Source organism: Monodelphis domestica, chromosome 5 (genome assembly GCF_027887165.1).
Source record: "Monodelphis domestica isolate mMonDom1 chromosome 5, mMonDom1.pri, whole genome shotgun sequence".
NCBI lineage: Eukaryota > Metazoa > Chordata > Mammalia > Didelphimorphia > Didelphidae > Monodelphis > Monodelphis domestica.
Genome location: NC_077231.1, coordinates 152279945 through 152304616, shown reverse-complemented (window position 1 = coordinate 152304616; position 24672 = coordinate 152279945). Strand labels below are relative to the sequence as shown.

At 35.9% G+C, this 24672-nt stretch overlaps 1 protein-coding gene across 1 annotated transcript in view; it reads left to right on the top strand.

Annotated features, from left to right (window-relative positions):
• GRM3 (glutamate metabotropic receptor 3) overlaps nt 1-24672 on the top strand; it is a 305775-nt gene that overhangs the window by 129556 nt on the left and 151547 nt on the right. The gene's annotated exons all lie outside the window — the stretch shown is intronic.

Here is a 24672-nt window from a genome sequence, read left to right as displayed (position 1 = left end):
TCCAGCCCATCAAGTGTTTTTGTACTATGTTTTTTCAATTTTAAAACCATTTTTTGCTCTTTGATTGTAACAAAACAGGGAGTAAGCTAAATTTGGTTTTCAAGTATGGGTGGGGAACTCTGCCTAAAAGAACTTAAATTCTATTGGGGAAAAATACACATGCATATATAGGTATATTCCAAAAACAACATGTTGATACATGGTAGCTCTAACAGTAATAGGGTTTTAGGAAAAGCCTCATCTAGAAAGCAGCTCAAACTATGTTTTCAAAGAATACAGGAATAGCAGAATACTACTGCCCTGTAAGAAATGATGAACAGGTTAAATTTTTAAAAACTTGGAAAAAGACAACATGAAATAACAAAGACTGAAACAAGGAGAACCAAAACAGCTACAGAATTAATATTTGAAGAATAACTTGTGAATGTCCACTTCCAGAGAACTGGTCAAAAGAACCATGAAAGACATAATTTATATATACATATCTTTTTGTTGAGTGCTACATTCTATGGTTTAGGGAGGGTGGAGAGAGTCTGAGATACCTGGGAAGAAATTCCATTTTAATAAAAGAAAGAAAAATAAAATGAAGGGTATAAAAAAGGAGGAAAGAAACTAAGAATTCTCAGACATGGAGATAAAGGGGGAGGGCATTGAAATCATAGAGGATAGTCAGTCTGTGAAGTTCATATAAGAGAAACAAGGACAATTCTTCTGGAACATAGAATATATATATACTGTATCCCTTCAAAGTCTCAGGTTCTTGTCAATTCTTGTTAGCTCACTCATAATCCCAGAGGTTAATACACTGTCCATTACATAGTAGGAGCTTAATAAATATTTGTTGATTGATAGACTATTGATTTGGTCCCTTTGTTGGTCCCAGTTAACTTTGATCCATTTTAGGACCACATAATTAAACCATAATCCCAGACCCTTGGGATAAAGAAAAATGATGCTCTAGAAAACAGACATTTATCTCTGCACATTGAATAAGTTTTCAGTCTTTGGGGGTCCCAGCTCCATAGGGGCAAAGAGATAGTGTCTGAATTAGAAGAGGAGAGAAAATCAACTCCCTTCAACCAAAAAGATCTCCTCTCCAAATTGTACAGAGACTTGGTTCCTCCCAAAGTATTATGAAGTTTAAAAGCTGGGTTACAAGTCATTTATTTAGTAAATATCAGAGGAAGATTTTGAACCTAGATCTACTCAATCTAAGACCACCACTCTACACTACTGTTTCATTTCTATCATTTTGTTCTCATTGCCAACATTGTGTCTACATGTTAAGGCCTAATAAATATTTTTATTGATTGAAAATGAAATAAATGTCAATTCACTGTATTTTTAAAGTGTCTTTAGCAAAGCATATTTTGAATAATGGATTTTATGAAGCCAAGCATATCACAGGGTTCTCAACTTTGAAGAAATTTGAACATTTATTCCTATATTTAGAATGATAAAATTTTAGATAAATAAGGATGACCCAAACTACTTATGACCCTCCCAACCATCACTTCCCAGTTGATTTTGTCTATATCTGCATTTAGATATGCATATGTTCAAGATTTTCTAATATGATCCTTTCGTCTTATATATGAAAAAATGAACCCCAGGAACATCCACTGATTCACACAACTAAGTTAGTGAAAGGGTCAGCAAGGTGATACATTATATGGAAATATAGAATTAAAGTCAGACTCAAGTTCAAATCCTTTCTTGAATGATTTCTAGCTGTATGACTCAGGAAGGCTCTCTCATTCTCAGTTTCCTCATTAGTAATATGAGAGGGTTAAATGAACGTCTCCCAGTTCACTTACAGATTTAAATCTCCAATCCTATGATCCTGTGCTCTTTCCACTCAATTTAACGGATACTTTCAAAATTATTTTTTCCCTTGGGAATGTCAGACAAAATTAAAGACATGGCCAAATCAGAGTTTGATTACCTCTATACTCCAATTTCCCCAAACGGTGTGGCACACTCCTTATTCTCTTGAACTCCATGGGTTTGGGTTTCTGCCTTTCAATTTCTGTGAAATAGTAACCAAAGGCACACCACAGTTCTTGATTTCAAAGGCATTACCCTGACTATTTTGTTTTTAGGTGATGAAGTTCTAAAGGAATATTGATAAGAGATTCTATAGCGTATACTGTGATTTCAAAGTCAAGGAGACAAATTTATAAAAACTATACATTTTAGGTCTGAACTAAAACAGGAACATCTAAAATCAATTCATTTCAAGGGGCAACTAGAATACTCAGTTGATAGAAAGCCAGGCCTGAAGATAGGAGATCCTGGGTTCGAAATGAGTCTCAAACACTTCCTAGCTGTGAGACCCTGGGCAAATTAATTAACTCCAATTGCTCTTTGGCCTTGGAAACAATACTTGGTATCAATTCTAAGACCGAAAATAAGGGTTTTAAGAAAATAAAAATAATAAATCTACCTCTTGGAGGCTCCTAGATTATTTTTCAGACTCTGGGTATTAAAAGATATTTGCCATTTCAAGAAAATATTCCTCAAGTATTGATAAAGTAGCAGAATTTCATGCAAAGAATGCTGGTAGATAGAAACTGACTGGGCTCCAGCTTCAGCTCTGCCACTACCCAAATGTCCCTCCTTGAGCAAGACAATGATGCTGGACTTCAGTTTCTTCACCTCTGAAATGTATAAGCTGGAGCAAATGATTCTGTTCTCTCAACTCAAAAAACAGTATGGTATAATGGAAAGACTGAGAAGTATTGGTTCAATATCACATGTAGGAGGAGTTAAGATGGCGGCCTAGAAGGAGCAGAAGTTCAGAACTCTGAAAACCCTTCCTAACCGATCACAAACTGAATTCTCCCAGGGAACTGAAAAACAAACTTAACAACAAGACAGAGCCAAGGAACCCTCCTGCTAGACTTAATTCAAAAGGTACACTCCCTGAAAAGCCAGAATCCGAGAACACTTGGGTTTAAGGGGAATACAGAAGGAAGGTCCCAGTACCCATCCCCACTCCCACCCAGAGGGCTGAGATTCCAGTAGCAGTGGGAACTTCTGGGCGAGCAAAGGTGCTGGTCTGAAGGACAAAGCTTGAAAGCAGGGCTGGCCAAGTTCAGAGCATCCAACACAGATGGCGGGGAAGGAGCTAGAGAGGGAGCATAGACCTGGCAGCCTGGCCAGAGCTTGGGAGACCCTCCATATTTGCTCCAACCTTCCAAGAAGTTTAGGACTCAGAGCACACCCAGCCCAACTAAGCTGAACTTAATCCCATCAAAAGTCTCCAGAACTCAGGGGAGCCCACACTCCCCACCCATCCTCTTTGACTGCTGGACTTTAAGCCAATCAAAAGCCTTGAGAGGACAGGGAAGTTCAAACCCCCAACAACCCTCCCCTGGAGACTACACCAAGAGTTCTTCTGTTAAAGCTCCAAGAGAGGAGACTGATAGAAGCCCCAAGAAAACAAAAAAATGAGAAGAACAAGAGCACAGACAAATACAGGGAGTAAAGAAGGGGGTGAATTTGAGCAAACAACAGAAAAAGAAGAAAGAAACCATAATAGACAGCTTCTACTCAGCAAATGGAACAGAGGGGGAGAGATAGCAAACAATAAATCATAAATTCCAATGAATTGGATACAGGCTGTGGAAGAACTCAAAACACAACTAAGAGAGGCTGAAGAAATTGGGAAAAGAACTTAAAAATTAAGATAAGTCATCTGGAAACAGAGGCACTTGAACTAAAATGAGAAAATGGTGTCTTGAAAGCCAAAATCAACCAGCTGGAAAAGGAGGCAAAAGAGATGAAAGACGAGGTAAAGAATATGAAAGACAATCTTCAAAGGAAATCAGAACAGAAGAAAAAGGATGACCAAAAAGCCAGAGATTAAATCCAATCTTTAAGAACCAGAATACAACAACTGGAATTAAGTGACCTCACAAGGCAGCAGGACACTATAAAAACAAAAGAAAAAGAATGAAAATATTGAGGAAAATGTGAAGCATCTCATTCACAAAACAGATGATTTAGAAAATTGTTCAAGAAGAGACAATTTAAGAATCATTAGACTATCAGAAGACCACAACAAAAGAAAAAGCCTGGACATAATACTAGAGGAAATTATTCAGGAAAACTGTCCCAATATCCTAGAACAAGAAGGGAAAGTGGAGAATGAAAGAATTCACTCATCACCCCCTGTATTTAATCCCCAACTGACAACACCAAGAAAGGTTATAGCCAAATTCAAAAACTACCAAACCAAAGAAAAGATATTACAAGCTGCCAAGAAGAAGACATTCAGATACCACAGAAACATGGTGAGGATAACACAGGAATTGGCTGCATCCACACAGAAGGACTGAAAGGCATGGAATATGGATATTCCAGAAAGCAAGGGAACTAGGTCTACAAACAAGAATAAAATACCCATCAAAACTGACTATATTCTTACAGGGGAGTGTATGGTCATTCAACACAATAGAAGAATTCCAAGCATTCATAAAGAAAAGACCAGACCTGAACAGAAAATTTGATGTCCAAGCACAGAACTCAAGAGAATCATCAAAATGTAATTTAAAAAAGAGGGGAAAAAACAAAAAAAATAACAAAAATTTTTAATAAGTTAAGTTTAAAAAAGTTAAAATGATATGTATCCCTATAAGAAAAGAGGTCATTGGTAACTCTTCAAAACTTTTGCTATCACCTGGGAAGCTTGAAGAATTACCCTTAGAGAGAACAGTGATGAACTGTATAGGATGAAAGGACAAGACATAAATAGGTATATAGATATATGCATGCATAAATACATATACATGTGTGTGGGTATATATATATATATATATATATATATATATATATATATATATATATATATATATATATATATATATATATATACAACCAGAGCTAAAAAAAGAGCTTAATACTAAAAGATATGGGAAAAGAAACAAATGGGGGTAAATTTATATGTCAAAAAGAGGCTCATGGCAGGAGGCGGGAGAACATCGATACACAGGAAGAGTAAAGAGGTTGGAGATAGGAAATAATCAACTCTTACGAGCTTTAAAACTGACCCAAAGAGGGAAGAACAATCCAATCCATTGGGGAAGAGAATAGATTTGAGCCCTATAGGGGAGTAGAAGGGTAAAAAATGAACTGGTGGGGAGGGAAGCAGTACAAGGGAGAGAGAGGGTGAGGGGAATTTTAAAAACTACAGGGGAAAATAAGGGAGGGAATAAGAAGGGAAGGGGGTAGAAAGGGAAGTAAAATAAGGGGGGGGGAAGTAGGGGAACTAACTATAAACAAACATTGGAGTAGAAGGAAATAGCAAAAGAAGAAAAGGCACACCAGGAATAGAAATCAAAATGCTGGGAAATACACAGCTAGTAATCACAACTCTGACTGTGAATGGAATGAACTCACCCATAAAATGCAAGCCAATAGCAGAATGGATTAGAATCCAAAACCCTACCATAGGCTGCCTGCAAGAAACACACATGAGGAAGGTAGATACGCATGGGGTGAAAGTAAGAGGATGGAGCCAAATCTATTGGGCATCAAATGATAAAAAGAAGGCAGGAATAGCAATCGTGATATCGGACAAAGCCAAAATAAAATAAATCTAGTTAAAAGAGATAGGGAAGGTAATTACATCCTGATAAAAGGCAGTATAGACAACGAGGAAATATCTGTACTCAATACGTAAGCACCAAATGGCAGAGCATCCAAATTTCTAAAGGAGAAACTATAGGAGCTCAAGGATGGAATAGATAGAAAAACTATACTAGTGGGAGATCTGCACATTCCTCTATCCAAACAAGATAAATCAAACCAAAAAATAAATAAGAAAGAGGTGAGAGAAGCAAATGAAATCTTAGAAAAATTAGAGTTAGTAGACATATGGAGAAAAATAAATAGGGACAAAAAGGAATACACCTTTTCAGCAGCACATGGCATATTGACAAAAATTGACCATGTATTAGGGCACAAAATCATTGAAAACAACTGCAAAAGGGCAGAAAAAATAAATGCAACCTTCTCAGACCACAATGCAATAAAAATAATAATTAGTAAGGGTACATGGAGAGACAAATCAAAAATTAATTGGAAATTAAACAATATGATTCTCCAAAACCATCTAGTTAAAGAACAAATTGTAGAAACAATTAATAACTTCATTGAAGAAAATGACAATGATGAGACATCCTTTCAAAACCTATGGGATGCAGCCAAAGCAGTACTCAGGGGGAAATTTATATCCTTGAGTTCATATATAAAAAAATTAAGAAGGGCAAAGGTTAATGAATTGTAAATGCAAATTAAAAAACTAGAAAGTGAACAAATTAAAAATCCTCAGATGAAGACTAAATTAGAAATCCTAAAAATCAAAGGAGAAATTAATAAAACTGAAAGTCAAAGAACTATTGATTTAATGAATAAGACTAGAAGCTGGTAATTTGAAAAAACAAATAAAATAGACAAAGTACTAGTCAGTCTAATTAAAAAAAAAAGGAAAGAAAAAAACCAAATTGATAGTATCCAAGATGAAAAGGAAGACCTCACCTCTAATGAATAGGAAATCAAGGCAATCATTAAAAACTACTATGCCCAATTACATGGCAAAAAATATGGCAATCTAAGTGATATGGATGAATACTTACAAAAATATAAATTGCCTAGACTAAAAGAAGAAGAAATAAATTACCTAAATAAGCCCTTATCAGAAAAAGAAATTGAACAAGCCATCAAAGAACTCCCTAAGAAATAATCCCCAGGTCCAGATGGATTCACAAATGAATTCTATCAAACATTCAAAGAACAGCTAATCCCAATGATATACAAACTATTTGACAGAATAAGCCAAGAAGGGGTTCTACCAAACTCTTTTTACGACACTACGACACAAACATGGTACTGAAGTTAAAAACAGAGAAAGAAAACTATAGACCAATCTCCCTAATGAATATAGATGCAAAAATCTTAAATAGGATATTAGCAAAAAGACTCCAGCAAGTCATCACAAGGGTTATCTATTATGATCAGGTAGGATTCATACCAGGAATGCAAGGATGGTTCAATATTAGGAAAACCATCCACATAATTGACCATATAAACAAGGAAACAGACAAAAATCACATGATTATCTCAATAGATGCAGAAAAAGCCTTTGACAAAATACAACACCCACTCCTATTGAAAACACTAGAAAGTATAGGAATAGAAGGGCCTTTCCTAAAAATAATAAATAGTATATATCTAAAACCATCAGCAAACATCATCTGCAATGGAAGCCTTCCCAATAATATCAGGAGTGAAACAAGGATGCCCATTATCACCTTTATTATTTAATATTGTACTAGAAACACTAGCAGTAGCAATTAGAGAAGAAAAAGAAATTGAAGGTATTAAAATTGGCGGCAATGAGGAGACCAAGCTGTCATTCTTTGCGGATGATGTGATGATTTACTTAAAGAATCCTAGCAAATCAACCAAAAAGCTAATCAAAATAATCAACAACTTTAGCAAAGTTGCAGGATACAAAATAAACCCATATAAGTCATCAGCATTTCTATATATCTCCAACCCAGTTCATCAGCAAGAATTAGAAAGAGAAATTCCATTTAAAGTCACCCAAGAAAATATAAAATACTTAGGAATCTATCTCCCGAGACAAACACAGGAACTATATGAACACAACTACAAAACACTCTCCACACAACTAAAACTAGATCTAAATAATTGGAAAAACACTGATTGCTCATGGGTGGGATGAGCTAACATAATAAAAATGACCATCCTACCCAAACTTATCTGTCTATTTAGTGCCATACCCATTGAACTACCAAAAAACATTTTTACTGAATTAGAGAAAACCATAAAAAGTTCATTTGGAAGAAGAAAGGATCAAGGATATCCAGGGAAATAATGAAAAAAAAAATACAAAAGAAGGTGGCCTTGCAGTCCCAGATCTCAAACTATATTACAAAGCAGTGGTCATCAAAACAATTTGGTACTGGCTAAGAGACAGAAAGGAGGATCAGTGGAATAGTCTTGGGGTAAATGACCTCAGCAAGGCAGTCTATGACAAACCCAAAGCTTTTGGGACAAAAATCCACTATTTGATAAAAACTTCTGGGAAAATTGGAAGAGATTGTGGGAGAGATTAGGTTTAGATCAATACCTCACACCTTACATCAAGATAAACTCATAATGGGTGAATGACTTGAACATAAAGAAGGAAACTATAATTAGGTGAACACAGAATAGTATACATGTCAGACCTTTGGGAAGGGAAAGATTTTTAAACCAAGCAAGACTTAGAGTCACCAAATGCAAAATAAATAATTTTGACTACATCAAATTAAAAAGTTTTTGTACAAACAAAACCAATGTAACTAAAATTAGAAGGAAAACAACAAATTGGGAAATGATCTTCATAACAAAAACCTCTGACAAAGGTCTAATTACTCAAATCTATAAAGAGCTAAACCAGTTGTACAAAAAATCAAGCCATTCTCCAATTGAAAAATGGGCAAGGGGCATGAATAGGCAATTTTCAGTTAAAGAAATCAAGACTATTAATAAGCATATGAAAAAGTGTTCTAGATCTCTTATAATCAGAGAGATGCAAATCAAAACAACTCTTAGGTACCACCTCACACCTAGCAGATTGGCTAACATGACAGCTATGGAAAGTAATGAATGCTGGAGGGGGTGTGGCAAAGTAGGGACATTAATAAATTGCTGGTCGAGTTGTGAATTGATCCAACCATTCTGGAGGGCAATTTGGAACTATGCCCAAAGAGTGCTAAAAGACTGTCTGCCCTTTGATCTATCCATAGCACTGCTGGGTTTGTACCCCAAAGAGATAATAAGGAAAAAGACATGTACAAGAATATTCATAGCTGCACTCTTTGTGGTGGCCAAAAATTGGAAAATGAGGGGATGCCATTCAATTGGGGAATGGCTGAACAAATTGTGGTATATGTTGATGATGGAATACTATTGTGCTAAAAGGAATAATAAAGTGGAGGAATTCCATGGAGACTGGAACGACCTCCAGGAAGTGATGCAGAGTGAAAGGAGCAGAACCAGGAGAACATTGTACACAGAGACTGATACACTGTGGTACAATCAAACATAATGGACTTCTCCATTAATGGCTTTACAATGTCCCTGAACAATATGCAGGGATCTATGAGAAAAAAAAAACTATCCTCAAGCAGAGGGAGTAAAAAACACTGAGGAAAAGCAACTGCTTGACTACAGAGGTTGAGGGGACATGATTGAGGAGAGATGCTAAATGAGCACCCTAATGCAAATACCAACAACAAGGAAATGGGTTCAGAGTAAGGACCATGTGATACCCAGAGGAATCGTGGGTCGGCTAGGGGAGGGGTGGCGCGGGGGGAAAGAAAATGATCTCTTTTTCCAATGAATAATGTATGAAAATGACCAAATAAAATAATGTTTTAAAAAAAAAGAAGTATTGATTCAAACTTTATGACCATAGTCAGGTCACCACCTCACTGAACCTGCTTGTTCATCTATAAAATGAGAGATTCCATTATATGATCACTAAGGTTATATTTTTCTTTGAGACCCTGCTAATCACCACAGGGAAGTAACTAGACAGTACCTGGTGTATGGTGGGTACTATATAATGACTCTTTAATTGGGTTGAACTATTTCATGTCACTTTCACCAGAACTTGCTAATTGACAGGGATTGTTTTTAGTGTTGCAACAGAGAATTAGAACAATTTCTGTCACTTTATGGAGTCCAAATATAGCAGTCTAGAGAGCCAGTACCCACCCACATGCAACATTTTAAGCTGCTTATTTGGGTGACACTGTGGTTTTCAATTTTAATATTATGAAGCACCCACTCCACCTTGTCCTTCATTCCCTCTGTCTATGTCTATCTATCTTCTACCTCTCTTCTCCTTCCCACAAATTCCTCCATTCTTACTCCATCCTCTTCTCTTTCATATTCAAAAAGATAATTTATACCATTGAGTCAAGGTAAGTTTTTAAATTATATGAGCAAAGACAAAAGCAGGATTGGGTCAATCCACAAAACTGAGAGAGATTTGCTTATTCAGGGACTTCTGGAAGAATAGTAGAGTTGCCTTTAATTCAGGATCCTTTTGTCTAACTCCAGGACCCTTTTCACTAATTCTATTCAAGGACCTCTTTCTGCTAATGCAAACATGAATTAGACAGGCACAAGCTCTCCTTGGGAAAAGGCATGGTTTGATGATTTCTGTATCTATAATAATCAGCCTAGAGCACAATGCATCTAATAGAATGAACATTAAAGAGGCTTATCTTCTTAGAAGACAATCAAGGGATAATAAGAATGAAGTATACTTGGATTCTTCATTACTATTTCAAAATAGCTGTATAGCCTTGGATAAGTCACTTTTTATCTATGTCTCAGCTTTTGTACTCATAGAGTAGAAAATATCATGCATACATGATATGATTTTGGAAGTTAAAGATAACTAGTCCCAAAATATGAAGCCTACTGATTGCTTTTTAAAGAGAATCAATAAATCAGAAAGGAGGCATCATAGTTTATTATAAAAGCACAAGATTTAGAGTCAAGAACATAAGTTCAAATCCTAGCTCTAATATTACCCATACCATTTTGAGCACATCAACCTCATTGGGATTCAGTTCCTTCATTTGTAAAATGAATGAGTTGGATTAGATGATTTCTAAATTTTCTTTGGACTCTAGAGCCAATTAAATGTTATCAATAACCTTATCAAGGATTTGAGAAAGAGAGAGAGAGGGGAGGGGGGAGAATTAAGATATAAGATATACATATTCTCTATATGGACCAGACATCTGAATTCATTGGTGTAGTGAGAAAATTCATTCTACCAAGATATAGCATTGTCTGCTGTAATTTATAGTCTTAGAGAATCAGCTAGGACACTAAAGGCCCAGAATTACACAACTAATACTGTCAGTAAGAAGACTTGAAACCAGTTTTTTTTTTACTGACTCTTAGTCTCTATCCCCTATGCCATGTAACCACTGTGTCTCATATATATATATATATATACATACATATATGAATTATGATTTATTAAATTCAAAGGCATATGCATATATCACATATGCAATCTATTTTCATCAAGATTAGCAAATTTATTACTTCTGGGATTCTCCAGCATCACCCTGAAAGTCAGTGGCTTGGTGAATGTATAAAAGTAATCTTGTGTATCTCTACTTTGCCTTCAATTTAAGATCTCTTTTTAGGATATTATAACAATGGAGTCTCCATTTGTCTCAATAATATCTCAGGGAAAAAAGTCTCATTTTGCAGATTAAAAAAGTCATTGAAAAGTAAAACTCATAAAGGAGTTTGAAATATGCAGTACCTTTCCCCCAACTTTATCCACAGATAATCATAAGACTGATAGTCAGCAAATGGAGAAGGTTTTAGAGTATTGTTGCTGTTGTTTTTAAAGTGTCCTTAAAGGTCTGCCTGAGATTATATGACAAAAATACAAATGTTCTCTCGTCAAGCAGTATTAGAGACCCAGCTTTTCAGTAGGTCAATTCAATTCAGCAAACATTTATGAAATTCCTAATTTGAACAAGAACATTACAATAGATGATGTGGGGAGATAGGAGGTCTAGATAATACGGTGTTTGCAGTTATGGGATCATCCTCTAGTTTGGTGAAAGGGAAAGGACATATTCAAAGATAATGATAATATAACATCATATATAAAGGATGCAAGCAAACATGTCTAAAGTCCAAAGGAGTCCTGTTGACTAGAGTATAAGGAATGATTTCTTAGTGAAAGAGTCATTTGAGTTGGACTTTAAAGGATTTGAACACTCAAAATTAAATCAAAAACAGTATATTTGGGGAACTGTTCTAAGTGCAAAAGAATACAAAAATAAGAACAAAATAGTCTCTATCATCAAAGAGCTATTGAAGAATGCAAAATCTACTTAAATAATAATAGTTTAGAGGAACTGGACCAGGGATTTCATTTGGCATAAAAAATTTTTCCATGAAAAAACTACTTCTACCAAATTCATATCACCTCTGCAATTTGTAGACTTAGAGAATTACTTAGGGTACTAAAAGGTTCAGTGCCTTGTCCAGAATCACACAATTAGTAAGCTCATTAAAGACAGATAGGAAGGAAGGAAGGAAGGAAGGAAGGAAGGAAGGAAGGAAGGAAGGAAGGAAGGAAGGAAGGAAGGAAGGAAGGAAGGAAGGAAGGAAGGAAGGAAGGAAGGAAGGAAGGAACATTGTCTTTATTAATTGGTGTGGCTGTGGCAGTGGCAGTGGCAGGACTTGAACCCTAGTCATCTTGGTTATGAAGCTCTCAGTCCACTACATCCAACTGTCAGGCTGTCTAAGTATTAATTTACAAGGCAATTTAAGAAAGGAGAAAGATTCACAAAGGGGTGGCACCTGAGCCTCCTGTAAGAAAGTCAGGAATTCTAAGAGGCAGAAGTGAGGAGAAAATGTTTTCTAGGCATTGGGGAAGGGGAGGGAGAGAGAAAGCAGGCAGCCTGTGCAAAAACATGGAGCTAGAGATGCAAAACTGACTTCAAGAAACACCTAGTTCCCTGATCACTTTAGCTAGAACATAGTGTGTGTGGAGGATAATAATATGAACATTTTCTGGAATTGTGGGTGCAAAGCAGACAGTGGAAGGTTTTGAACATCAGGATCAATTTGTATTTTATTTAGGAGTCAAATAGGAGCTACTGAAAAATTTTGAACCATTGAAGTAGCATGCTCAGACCTGTGCCTGAGGAAGATTATTTTCACAACTGAATGGGGGATGGATTAGAAAGGGAAGAGACTGAAAAGCAGTAAGCAATCATGGTAGTACAAATGATGAAATGAAATCCTGAATGGTGGTAGTAGCCATGTGAGAGGAGGATGAGTAGTTCAATTCAAGTAATGCAATATAGTTGTGGGAAGGACATTCTTGGTTTAGGGAACAGCATGAACTGCTCCCCAGAGATGGAAGAATACCGAGCACATGAGGAAGATGGCAAACAGTCTAGATTGACTGTGGTGTAGACTCCATGAAAATGACCAGTTTGAGATAAGAATGAAAAGACTACATTATCTCAAATTATAAAAAAACAACTTTTCAAGTTTATGGTCTTGGAAGTTTACTTAACAGAAAACAGGGAGTCATTGAAGGACTTCAAGCACAAAATGACATGACATGCATAAGGAACATAAGTTTTGAAGCACTGTAAAGAATATTTAAGCAATATCGTGCAACCAAGCAAGGCACAATCTCCTTGTTTCTCAGGTTCCTCAGCTGCAAAGAAGGGATGGAACATTAGCATATTTCAAAATGCCAAGATTTCTGCATAAGTCTATTTATTTAGGTCACCTCCAAGGTTTATGGGAAATTGAATGCTTTCTGAGATCTTGTGCTACTTTTCTTTATTATCTGGTGATGCTTCATTAGTTCATTGATGCTATGGAGCCACAAATCATGGAGCCCAATGACCTCAAATGAATTAAGATTGTACACAATTTAAATTGAAATAGAAAAGCATTCAGACAATACCTAGATGTGTGATCCTGAGCAAGTCACAAGGATCAAATGAAATAATATTTGTAAAGCTCTTAGCATGATGCCCAGCACAAGTTGGGGCTTTACAATTTTTTTTCTAATGAGTTGATGAAATGATGAAGGATGTAAGATAAAGAGGAAAGTAATTAGCTTTTTGGATGAATCCTTTGTGGAGTATTTATGAACAAAGGAAACATAAATAAAAGTTCTACAGGAGAAGACTTCAAGGGTTCCCAACCTGTTTCAGTGGAGAGAATACCCACAAGGTATGTCAAAACATCAGATAGAACCAGACACATAAGTTAAAAATAAAGATAAAATGAAAATATGATTTAGTGTGTAGCTAAAATATAGATTGAAGAAAGCTATTCGAGCAAAGTATAGAAAAGAGGCAGAATGGTGTAATAAAAATCAAATTGGGTTGGATTTTCAGGAGACGAATTCAAATCTCCAACTCTGCTCCCCTTTGGCTGTATGATATTCAGTTACTAGGGAAACTGCTGACTGGGAGAGATGTGGTTAGCCAGCTGACAATATCATAAAGGAACAGGGATTCTCAAATGAGTCTGAGTTCAGGATGAGTCAACAGTGTTATATGGTGGTCAACCAAAATTGTTAATACAAACTTTGGCTGCATTGACAAGTGAAATATAACAATTAAATACCTCTTACCTCTGCTTCTGCCTTTCTATTCCCATTGCAAACACCCTAGTTTAGTCTCCATTTTACGCTTCACATCACTGCCATCATAATCCTCCAAATGCATTATTCTGATCCTATTTCCACTCTCATCTCACCCCCACAAAATTCTGCACTATGATCTAATTGCCTACTGAATAAGGCATAAATTCCTTATTCAGGTATTTAAGGCCACTCCCCTCCACCATATCTAGTTCCACTATATATTTCCAGCATTATCTTTCATCACTTTCCATCCTGTCCTCTGTGTTATAGACAAATTTGACCATGATGCATTCATCTCACCACATTCTTGTCCAGTCCTTGGCTTCCCCTATGCTTTTGTTCCCCCATCTCAAATGCCTTGATTGGCCACATATCTGTGTTCCCCTATCTATTGATCTGATTATTGGAATCCCTCTTCCATCAAAAGCCAAATCAAGTGCTTTGCAAAATAACTCTTTGCAGAGTCCAGGGAACCTCTCTTTTGGACTTCTCACATCTTGATGCTAATTGTATTCTGCCCCACATTATACTGTAACTTTCTTGAGTAGAACTTTGTTATTTTTTTTTACTTTGTATTGTTACATTTGCTTGACACAATATATCATTTATAGTAGGTACTTAAATATAGGACTGAAATGAAACTAACACTGCCTCTTAGTGACAGTAGCCAAGTCATTTATACTCATTTTCTTCACCTATTGACTAGAAGCTTTCTGAGGTCCCTTCTAGTTCTAAATCATAGAATCCTACAAATTTCTAACAGAGTTGTCTGCCAATGAAAATTATTATTTCTTTAAGCAATAATTTCCTCTTTCCTTGTAATACACAGAGAAGATGGATGTCCACTTGTTAGGGAATCTCTACTTCAAGCAGGATGTTTAGATTAGATTACTGACTTCAGGTCAGTTCTAATACTGGAATTCTATTTATATTATAGAAATGGAACAGTTTTATTATTCTAACTATCTTTTCAAAATGTCAGTCCCTTCCTTGGCCTCAGCTTCTTCCTCAAGAAAATAAGGGTGATGGATTTAATTTTTGTCAATTTTGGCTTTAAAATTATGATTCTAGAAAATATCAGGACAGTTTTACAAGAGACAAAGAAACATGTTTGTAAAATGCAGAGACAGAAGATTGCAGTTGTTCAGGTGAAAGGCCACTTGGACAAGAAACTTAACCTAGTTTCAGTACGTTGAGCAAAATATTCCATGCAGAAGGTTTTCTCCATTACAGCCTCCAAACTCTTAACACTTGTCAAACTAGAAATAATAATGACTCCTCTGACATCTTAGAAAAAAGCACTTCTAAATCATCATTCCAAAAATTATTTGACATGGCTTTATTTTTATATTTTGCCTAACTTTTCTATAAATCCTTTCTGCCAGGTCTTTATTATGTGGGCATTTGTGGGCACTTTAATCTCTTTTGATAAATAAAGCTCTCAAATTTTTATCAATTCCCTGTGCTTTCTGAACTCCTGGGTACAAAGCTGCATCTTTCAAGCACTGAGCAACCCCCAGTTCAAGACCAAAAGTAGCCCATACCAGGTGCACTCTCCCTTTCACTCACCAGGGGCTCGCAGGCAAACTAGAAACCTTAGCAAAAATCTGTGCCAATGGATTGCTGATGTCAGCCCTGCATGCCCTTTTCCCCAGCCCTCCTCCTTCCAAACATCCTAGAGATGAAAAGTACCAAAGCAGTAAGCAGATCTACAATCAACTGTTTTATTAACAACTTCTCAAGGAACATACCACAGCCTGGTGATGTTGGAGTTGTTCAACACAGTCGTTCCAATATCAGCTAATAGCAGGATGTAATTTGGACCAGCTTCTGCTCACTTACAAAACACTTGCTCTGTTAATTGTGATTTCACAGGCTGCCAAACAGCATGGCCTAGAGGTAGCATTTGTGTGAGAGAATAGCTACAAGACTGTAGTTGGTTTCCTTAGGCTGTTGGTTTTTTCCAGTAGCCCTGTAGTTAACTTTCCATTTTATCAAAGTTCAGAAGAGCTTAAATGTCTATTTCCTTAAGGGAGCAGAGCAATCTTATAATTACCTGGACAGGTACAATTCCTTAGTCTTTTTCCCCCCATCTGGTTTTGGCTTTTTTTTTTTATAGCTGCTCTCCATTGTTCTCATAGACAGCAAAAAACACCCCCTGCTAAATACAATAGGAAAGCACCAATGCAATGATTACACTGGGGAGGACTTGTTTCCCACCAACTTCCTAGGACCTTCAGCTTTGAGAAGGCATTCTTTTATAAACCCTTTCCTTCCATTTTAGAACCAAGGCAGAAGAGGAGTAAAAGCTAGGCAAGGCTGGTTAAGTGACTTGTCCAGGGCCACATTGCTAGGAAGTGTCTTAGGCCAGATTTAAAACCAGGACCTCCCATCTCTAGGCCTGGCTCTCAATCCGCTGAGCCACCCAGCTGCCCCCTGGGAAATGACTTCTAAGAGTGTTTATATCCTCTTCAGGAAAGTAAAAGATCAACAGATTTGATCTGGAATCTGTAGCAAAGTAACAGGTCTCCTTGGTTAAGGCATTACATCAGCTCACACAGAGATCTGAGTTTGAAGAATCACATCAACTAGCCTTGCTGTGCTGCCAGCCCAGAGCCCCTGAAGCACTTTCCAGTGTGAGTTACCTGTGTCTACCCAGACCAGAAAATAGCTAAATCACTGGAAAGGGCACTTTAATTAGCTGTAGAAGCAAGATGCTGAAATATTCATGGGGGGACTCCATCTTTACAGGCAATGACTACGTTTGGTTGCAACAGGGTATTAAAAGGCAATGTTGAAAGAACTTTGTAAATCTGTCCCTGTGTCAGATCAGTTGACTCAATCCTAATATGGTAGGGAGTGGGCTCTTTCAGGAAGCCCTGAAAGTCTTTAGTGAAGAAAAAGAGTCCCTGGGTTTGGAATACCAAAATCACTAACTAGGCATACTATGTACCACTTAACCTCTACGCTAACTCCTTCTACAACTACTACTAACAATCATTTAATACTACTTTGGCATTTGCAAACACTTTATAAATATAGCTTTTTATACTCAAAATCGACCCTTGAGAGTTAAGTTCTATTATTATTCTAATTTTATCGATGAAGAAACTCAGACAGCCAAAAGTTAAATGATTTGTCCAGGGTAACATAGCTAATTAGCAAGTATTTGAGGCTGGATTTGAATACGAGTCTTTGTGACTGCAGATTTATTGCCCTATTCTCTGTACCAGCTAGCTGTCTGAACTTAGTGGAGTTTAATTCCATAAGACTAGATATCATGGATCCCACGTTCTCCCAAGCAGCAATTTTAAAAGAGCAGCCCAGCAGTTTGGTCATTGATTAAGCACTGGGAAAATCATTTAGCTAAAGAATGCCTATTGTCGAGATCATAAAATGCAATTGGATAAGCAGTTCTTTGAGTTAGTCTATCAGTTCAATAATCTACGGTCACTGAAAAATGGACAGTGAATTGGTCCCAGATTGGAATAGGAAACCCTTTCATTACTCCCTGGCAGACACACATGCATATAGATACCATCTTTTTAATGTCTCAACAGTCAGAATTGTGGGTGACTCAATAGGTAATGGAGGGCTACAGCAATCCTACAAATAGTCTGTTTCATAATGCTGACAATAACTTCAAAGGAAAGAAGTCATTTAAAAGAAACTTATCTGATTGGAAAATAGGTGTATCTTGTCTCGCTTAGCAACAGAGATAACTGTGTTCAGTGGTATGGATGGTATATGTGAATTGCCCAAAAAAAGACCCAGGGGAAGGCATGTTGGATAGAATTTCTAGAAAGGATTTATGGGAGAACCTGAACAAGATGAGAAAGTACAAATTGGCAGTGATCTTTACCACTGGATACTTAAAGGTATGAAGATACATACATACATGCACACACACACACACATATTCACAATGTAAATGACAGAAACACATAAATACATACACAAATGGACAATAAATGTTTACTGAGCACTGACCATGTGTAAGCCCTTCTATTCTCTAGCATAAATTTAACATTCAGTTTAATCAGTAACCTAATTCAAAACTAAGGTGAAATATGATGAAGTAATAAATTTCACTGAACTGGTTTTAAGTCTGATAGTTCAAGGAAGGAAAAAAACATCTCCAAGTGCAGATTATTCATTACTCCACCTCTATGGAAAAGCTAACTGAGTTTCAAGCCATTGTTAGGAATGTAAATTTGAAGCATAGTTGGCATACTGGATGACTTTCCCAGAAGCACCCCTAGTTCTTAGTAGGATAAATGGACCTCAAATGGGGCTTTGGATAACCAAATAGATTTCTCTAAGCCGCAGGGAGAAGGTAAAATGGGAGGAAACAAAATTAATGGAAAAGCTACTATTGGAGTTTGAAACAACATCCTCACAGTTTTGTATATGAGATTGTTAGTGAGAAGCATCATCAACCTGAAAATAACCTTTTATTTAAGTCTTGATTGCCTGTACAGGTGATGGTATTATGGTACTTTCTTCCTGATGAACTGTAAGGGTGAAGATCTAGATTAGAGGCTTGGTTGAAGCTAAACTGAAATTAGAGGAGGGTTTTTACCCTAAATTTAGCTCCAGAAAAATTCAATGCCTTCAAGGAGGACCTGAAAATATGGTTATTGACTCATTTTATTTTTCTTATATATTGGATTGTAATAACATCTGCATATCTCTTGTTCAATAAAGTTGTCTTAGACATAGGAGATGCTAAATATATTTTTGCTGAATGAATAAAGCACATTTATGTGAGTATAAAGAAGATCAGATCCTATATTTACCCAACACCTTGACCTTGCTCTGCCTCCCCAAGCTGGCCCAGCTCTAATATATCATCTAGGCAATGACTTGTGCCTGAATGGATCATATCTACTGCCTAAACCTTCTCAGTAATCACAGTCCAAGCTGACCTACCCCTTGAATGACAACACATACTCCAGTGGCCCATCAGTGCTCCAGTCCTGCCTGAATGTACTATAACCAAGTGAATTCCACTAAACCTCATCTGAGAGAAGCAAGCATTTATATACTTCTATGTATCTTCTAGATTCCTGTCTTGCTCAGTTACAAGCCTTATTTATTCTTTATATTCAATTTAGACCTGAAAACAATGTTGAAATCTGAACTTTTAGCCTTTCCCCTCTTAGCAATATAAAGAGATGGTGGAATTGTAATTGAGGATACATTTTTTGGAGTCCACAAAAACTTTAATAATATGACTTCCAAAGAGTAAGAGAGTTGCAAAAGGGCACAAATTACCTCAGATTGTTGTTTATTGTTTAATTTTTTTTCATTTTAGTGTCATTCTTCTAAATGCCAGCAAAGATATTATGTGATTTTACATATGCTTTATTCATTCAATAAAAATGTATTTAGCAACTTCTATGTCCAAGACATTGTTACAGGCCAAAAGATGTACAGATGTTAGTATAATCCAATACAAGAGAAAAACTGAGTCAATAACCATATAGCAAGACAGAACATTCCATAGAGCAGGTACAGACAGGAATATGATGGTAAATGTTTAACAATCAACTCTCGGGGGGAGGGGGGGGGAAGGAACCCTTCTTAGTCTAATTTTCATTATCAGCATTTTCTCCATAGCTGTCTTAAGTTTGGAAACAATAAAACAAGTCCTGAGTTATAGCATTTTGAAAAGCAAAGCTGGGTTAGAAGGCAGACTAGGGAGAGAGAGAATGGGGTGAGTAAAGGCACAAACTCAGATAATAGGATCATAGTTTTTGGCTTGGTAAAGACTTTTATAATTATCTAGTTCAACATCTTTCATTTTTCATTTGAGGAAACTGAGGCCCAAAGAGAATAGATGACTATCTCAAAGTCACACATGTACTAAGTAGCAGTTGAGTTTGGGATACAAGTCTTCTGACTATAAAACTCTTGTTCTTTTGACAGAACTATGTTAAACCATATGGGAAACTTTAGTCATGTTTAAAGAAATAACTAAGTCCAATTCAGCAGGAGCATAAGGCATATAAAAAAAGATCATAGGAAATTGTGTCAAAAAACAACGTCTGAGCCTGTACATGACAGTTTAAGGAATGTGATCTTAATTTTGGTAAATAAAGGAAGTCTTTGAAGTTTTTTGAGTGGATGAATGATACGGAATTATACTTCATGAAAATTAGTCTGGGAAGATTGTGTAGGATGGATTGGTAAGGAGAAAGACTAGGGTCAATTAAATCAGTTAAAAGATTGTTCAATAGTCCATGTAAGAAACACCTGAATTTCCATAGTATCATAACATTTTTGAATATGGTTGGGCATCATTGTTTCATTCCTGATCTCATTAGGAAGTCTTGTATTTATTCAACATAGATAGATAGTTCTTGGTCTCAGAAAAAATATTTAAGACAACTTTAAGGAAAACACTTCCATTCTATTGACTCTACAATTCCTTTCTCCTTTCCCGAAGGAAATTTCTTTTGCCCTCTCATTCTTCCTCAATGTTTTTTGTTAAACCATTAAAACATAAAATAAAACCTCTCTCAGTGCCTCTATATTATTAGATGCCTTCAAGGACCCCTGAGGATTTTAGGTTTCTGAGAAGATACATTCATTATCTCCCCATAATAGGATGGATGCAGTATATCCTCATTTGGGTACTTTTTATTTCTCATTCATGGTTACCTTTTTATGTTTCTCTTGACTCCTTTATACATACATATATATATATATATATATATATATTTTAATAGCCCTTACTTTCTTCATTAGTAACAATTCTTAAGACAAAGGGCAAGGGCTAGACAAATAGAATTAGGTGACTTGCTCAGGATCACACTGGTAGGAAGTGTCTGAGGCAGGATTTTTTAAAAACTCTTACCTTCCACCTTAGAATCAATACTGTGTATTGGTTCTAAGGCAGAAGAGTGATAAGGTCTAGGCAAGGTAGATTAAATGATTTGTTCAGTATCACACAGCTAGGAAGTATCTGGAAGTCTTCTGTTTTATTCAAGGTCTATATTTCATACTATATGATTATGCTTAGTTTTGCTGGTTGACCCATATTTTATGCCTTGTGGAACATCATATTATAGGCTTTCTGCTTCCTTAGGATTATGCTGCTAAATGTTGTATGATTCTGACTAAGTAGTATACTTGAAAGCTTTCTTTCTGAATGCTTGCTATATTTTTTCTTTAATTTATAAATACTGGATCTTGACTATAATATTTCTGGCAATGTTCATTTTGGGTTTCTTTCAGGAGCTGAAAAAGTGGATTTTATTTCCATTTTGCCCTTTGATTCTAAGAAATCTGAAAATTTTCTTTTATGATTTCTTAAAATATGATGTCTAGGCTCTTTTTTTAGTTATGGCTTGCAGGTAGTCCAGAGATGCTTAAATTCTATCTCTTCATTTTGCTAACAAGATCAGATGTTTTTGTAACAAGACACTTTACATTTTTTAAGTGTATAGCTTTGTGTTAATATTTCTTATTGTCTTGTGGCATCATTAACTTCCATTTGCTGAATTTTAATTTTCAGGGAATTTGTTACCTGGGAAAAGTTTTACACCTCCCATGAAAAGCTTCTAATTCTATTTGGAATTCTTTCTTCCATAAGTTTCATTTATTTTCCAATTTATTTTCTTCTAGTGCTCTCATTTTATTTACAAAACTTTTTTAAACCCTTGCTTCATTTTATTTAGGAATATTAGTCAAATTTGTGCCCAAGCTGTATTTTTCTTTTTTGCTTTTCTTGAAAATTCACATCTTCTGGATTTTTGTCTAGCTCATATCTATATTCATAATAAATATCTTATAGAAGTATTCTTTTTGTTTGCTCATTTGTCCTGCTTACATCCTAACTTTGGACTTTATGTTAGGGGATGACTCTGCATTTCTGGAAAAAATGCATAATTTAGTTCCACTGCTACTTTCTTGGGGTATTAAGTTTTAATTTATTCCATGATATCAGAGGCAGCTAAAGTTGGGAAACCACAAGTTCTCAATGCCTTAATAATGTCTCACTACTGTTAAGGTAATTTGATCTAGAGTAAAGTCTAATTTATGCCCTTGTTATCTAAATTCTGTAAGCTCCTTACCTGAATTTGGGTTGGTATAATACATCTGCCATCGTATCCTGGTTGAAATTCTAATAGACTTCTGGACTCTGTTGTTATTAACTATCTGGAAAGCTCTACTGGTTCAGAATGACAGAACTGCAGGCTCCTGTTTGGCCTGGGATGCCTGCCCTGTTTATTTCATCACAGACTTCAGACAGGGTCAGAAGATTGAACTGAGACCCAACTCTGCTCCTGGAATCAAAGCCACAAAGCTACTGCTTAATTTTTAAACTGTTTAATACACAACCTAGGATCACAAACATTCTTCACCTTGAAATATCATTCTTAGGCATAGATCCCCCACCCCAATCAATCCTCACTAGATCTGTGAACCAGAACTGGGTAATGAGCAATGGAGATTCCAGGAGCCATTTGTGCCTAGATATTACATGAAGTCAAGCTCTCCATGTGGGTCTGGGATCTGTTTGCTTCAGTCCTTTTTTATTCCCAAACTGGAATGTTCCTTGAACATAGACTCTTCTGGCTAGAACTTGTATCCACTGTCCAAAGGCATCCTATCTTCTCTTGCTTACCTAAGCAAAAGAAAATGGTTTACTATGACTTTTCTTGGATTTTTTTCCAGCCAGAATTTGGGCTGGTATATTTTCTAGATCCTTGTGACAGCACAGATGTACTTCTTCCTACTATGCCTCCATCTTGGTTCCTTCCTCCAGACCATATGTTTTAGAAGGCTATAAGACTATTGTAATTATCTTTAGTATCTTCTTCTATTACCTGTCACTCTGATTTGTTCTTTAACTCATATTTACCAAGTTATTTGGGGTCTTATTTTAGGCTTCCTTTTTTCATATTTCCTTTGCTAAAGAAGTATTTAAGATATTTCTGCCCTTTGGCATTTTCATATGGTTTTTTTTTCATTTCTAAGAGGGTAATCAATATATGTAAAGGGTATAACATTTATTTGAGAAGAAAGTCAGCTAATATTTATTTTCAACTCTCATTATGTAGTTTTCAGTTCCAATTTTTTTCCATTATTCTCTTCCTCTCAGTTTTCTTCCTCTTTATCTTTCTGGTAGATTTACCTAATTTTAAGAAAAGAGATTAAAATCTCTTTCTATTTACTAATTAAGTACTGTCTGAATCTTCTTGCATTTCATTAAGCTTCTCTCTTAATGAAAATAACTACTGTTCATACAGTCATCATTTGGAGGCTTACAAAGTACTTTACATACAAGATTTTACTTGAGTATGTTATTATTGAGCCATTCAATACATGTATATTTAATAATGATGTTTTGTTGTCTATCAAGTATTTAAGGATTATATATTTTTTCCATTTCACCTCTGTTTTGTTTCTATTTTATGCAAAATCATAATTATTTCTGATTTTTAGAGTTATCTAAGTATAATCAATATTATTTGAGCCTTTCACAATAAAACTTTATGTATTTCTGTATTTTAGTTATGTTCCCTAGAGTTAACATATAACTCGTACATTCTTTTTTTTAATACATGTAAAGACATATTTCTCCTTTAATACTATTTAGCCTATTTTGTATAGGGTTGCAAGTATTATATTTGGTTTTCCCCTCCACTATATTCTATTATTTTTGCTTATTCAAGTCCAGATCGGCATAATTCCCCTTATGTCACTGGTACTTTTTCCAACCTGAATTTGGCCAATACATAGAGATATATTCTCCACCTTCAAACCTCCTCCCTTTCCATCTCAGATTCACTATTTTACTAACAGACTTTTCAAAGCTTCATCGCTACTTTCTCATTTCAGACAGATGTGGATTTTAAGAAGTATCCATTCCACCCCCTCACTCCCATGAACTTTGATTTCAACTTGAGCACCAGTACTCAAGATACAATAACTCCCTTTCCTTCTCTCTCTTCGATTTTACTTTCATTGGATCTCTTTCAGTGGGATATTACTTAATCAGTTCCAAATTATTCTTTCCCAAATATCTTTCTTACAAGCTGAATCCTCAAAGAGATAACATCATTTTTACTTCTATGCAAAGTGTAAATTCTTGGACTCTTTGTCATAATTTATTTTAAAAGATATTTTTACACTGTTAGATGTTAATTTCCTAGCCTTCTGCAATAAATTGCTACTTCATTCTTATTCTCTCACTAATTCCAATCCTCCATCTATTATCTAATGGATGTTCCTTATTGCCTACCAACAGGCTTCTGTATACCCCAGATTCAATAATCTTTCACAACATATATCCATCCCTGATAATATATATCCTACATCTCTCCTCCCTTTTGAGAAGACTGTCTACAATCCATTGTTTCACTTCCTTTCCTCTCACTCTTTTCTTAACTTTTTCTAGTCTGGCTCCTTGTCTT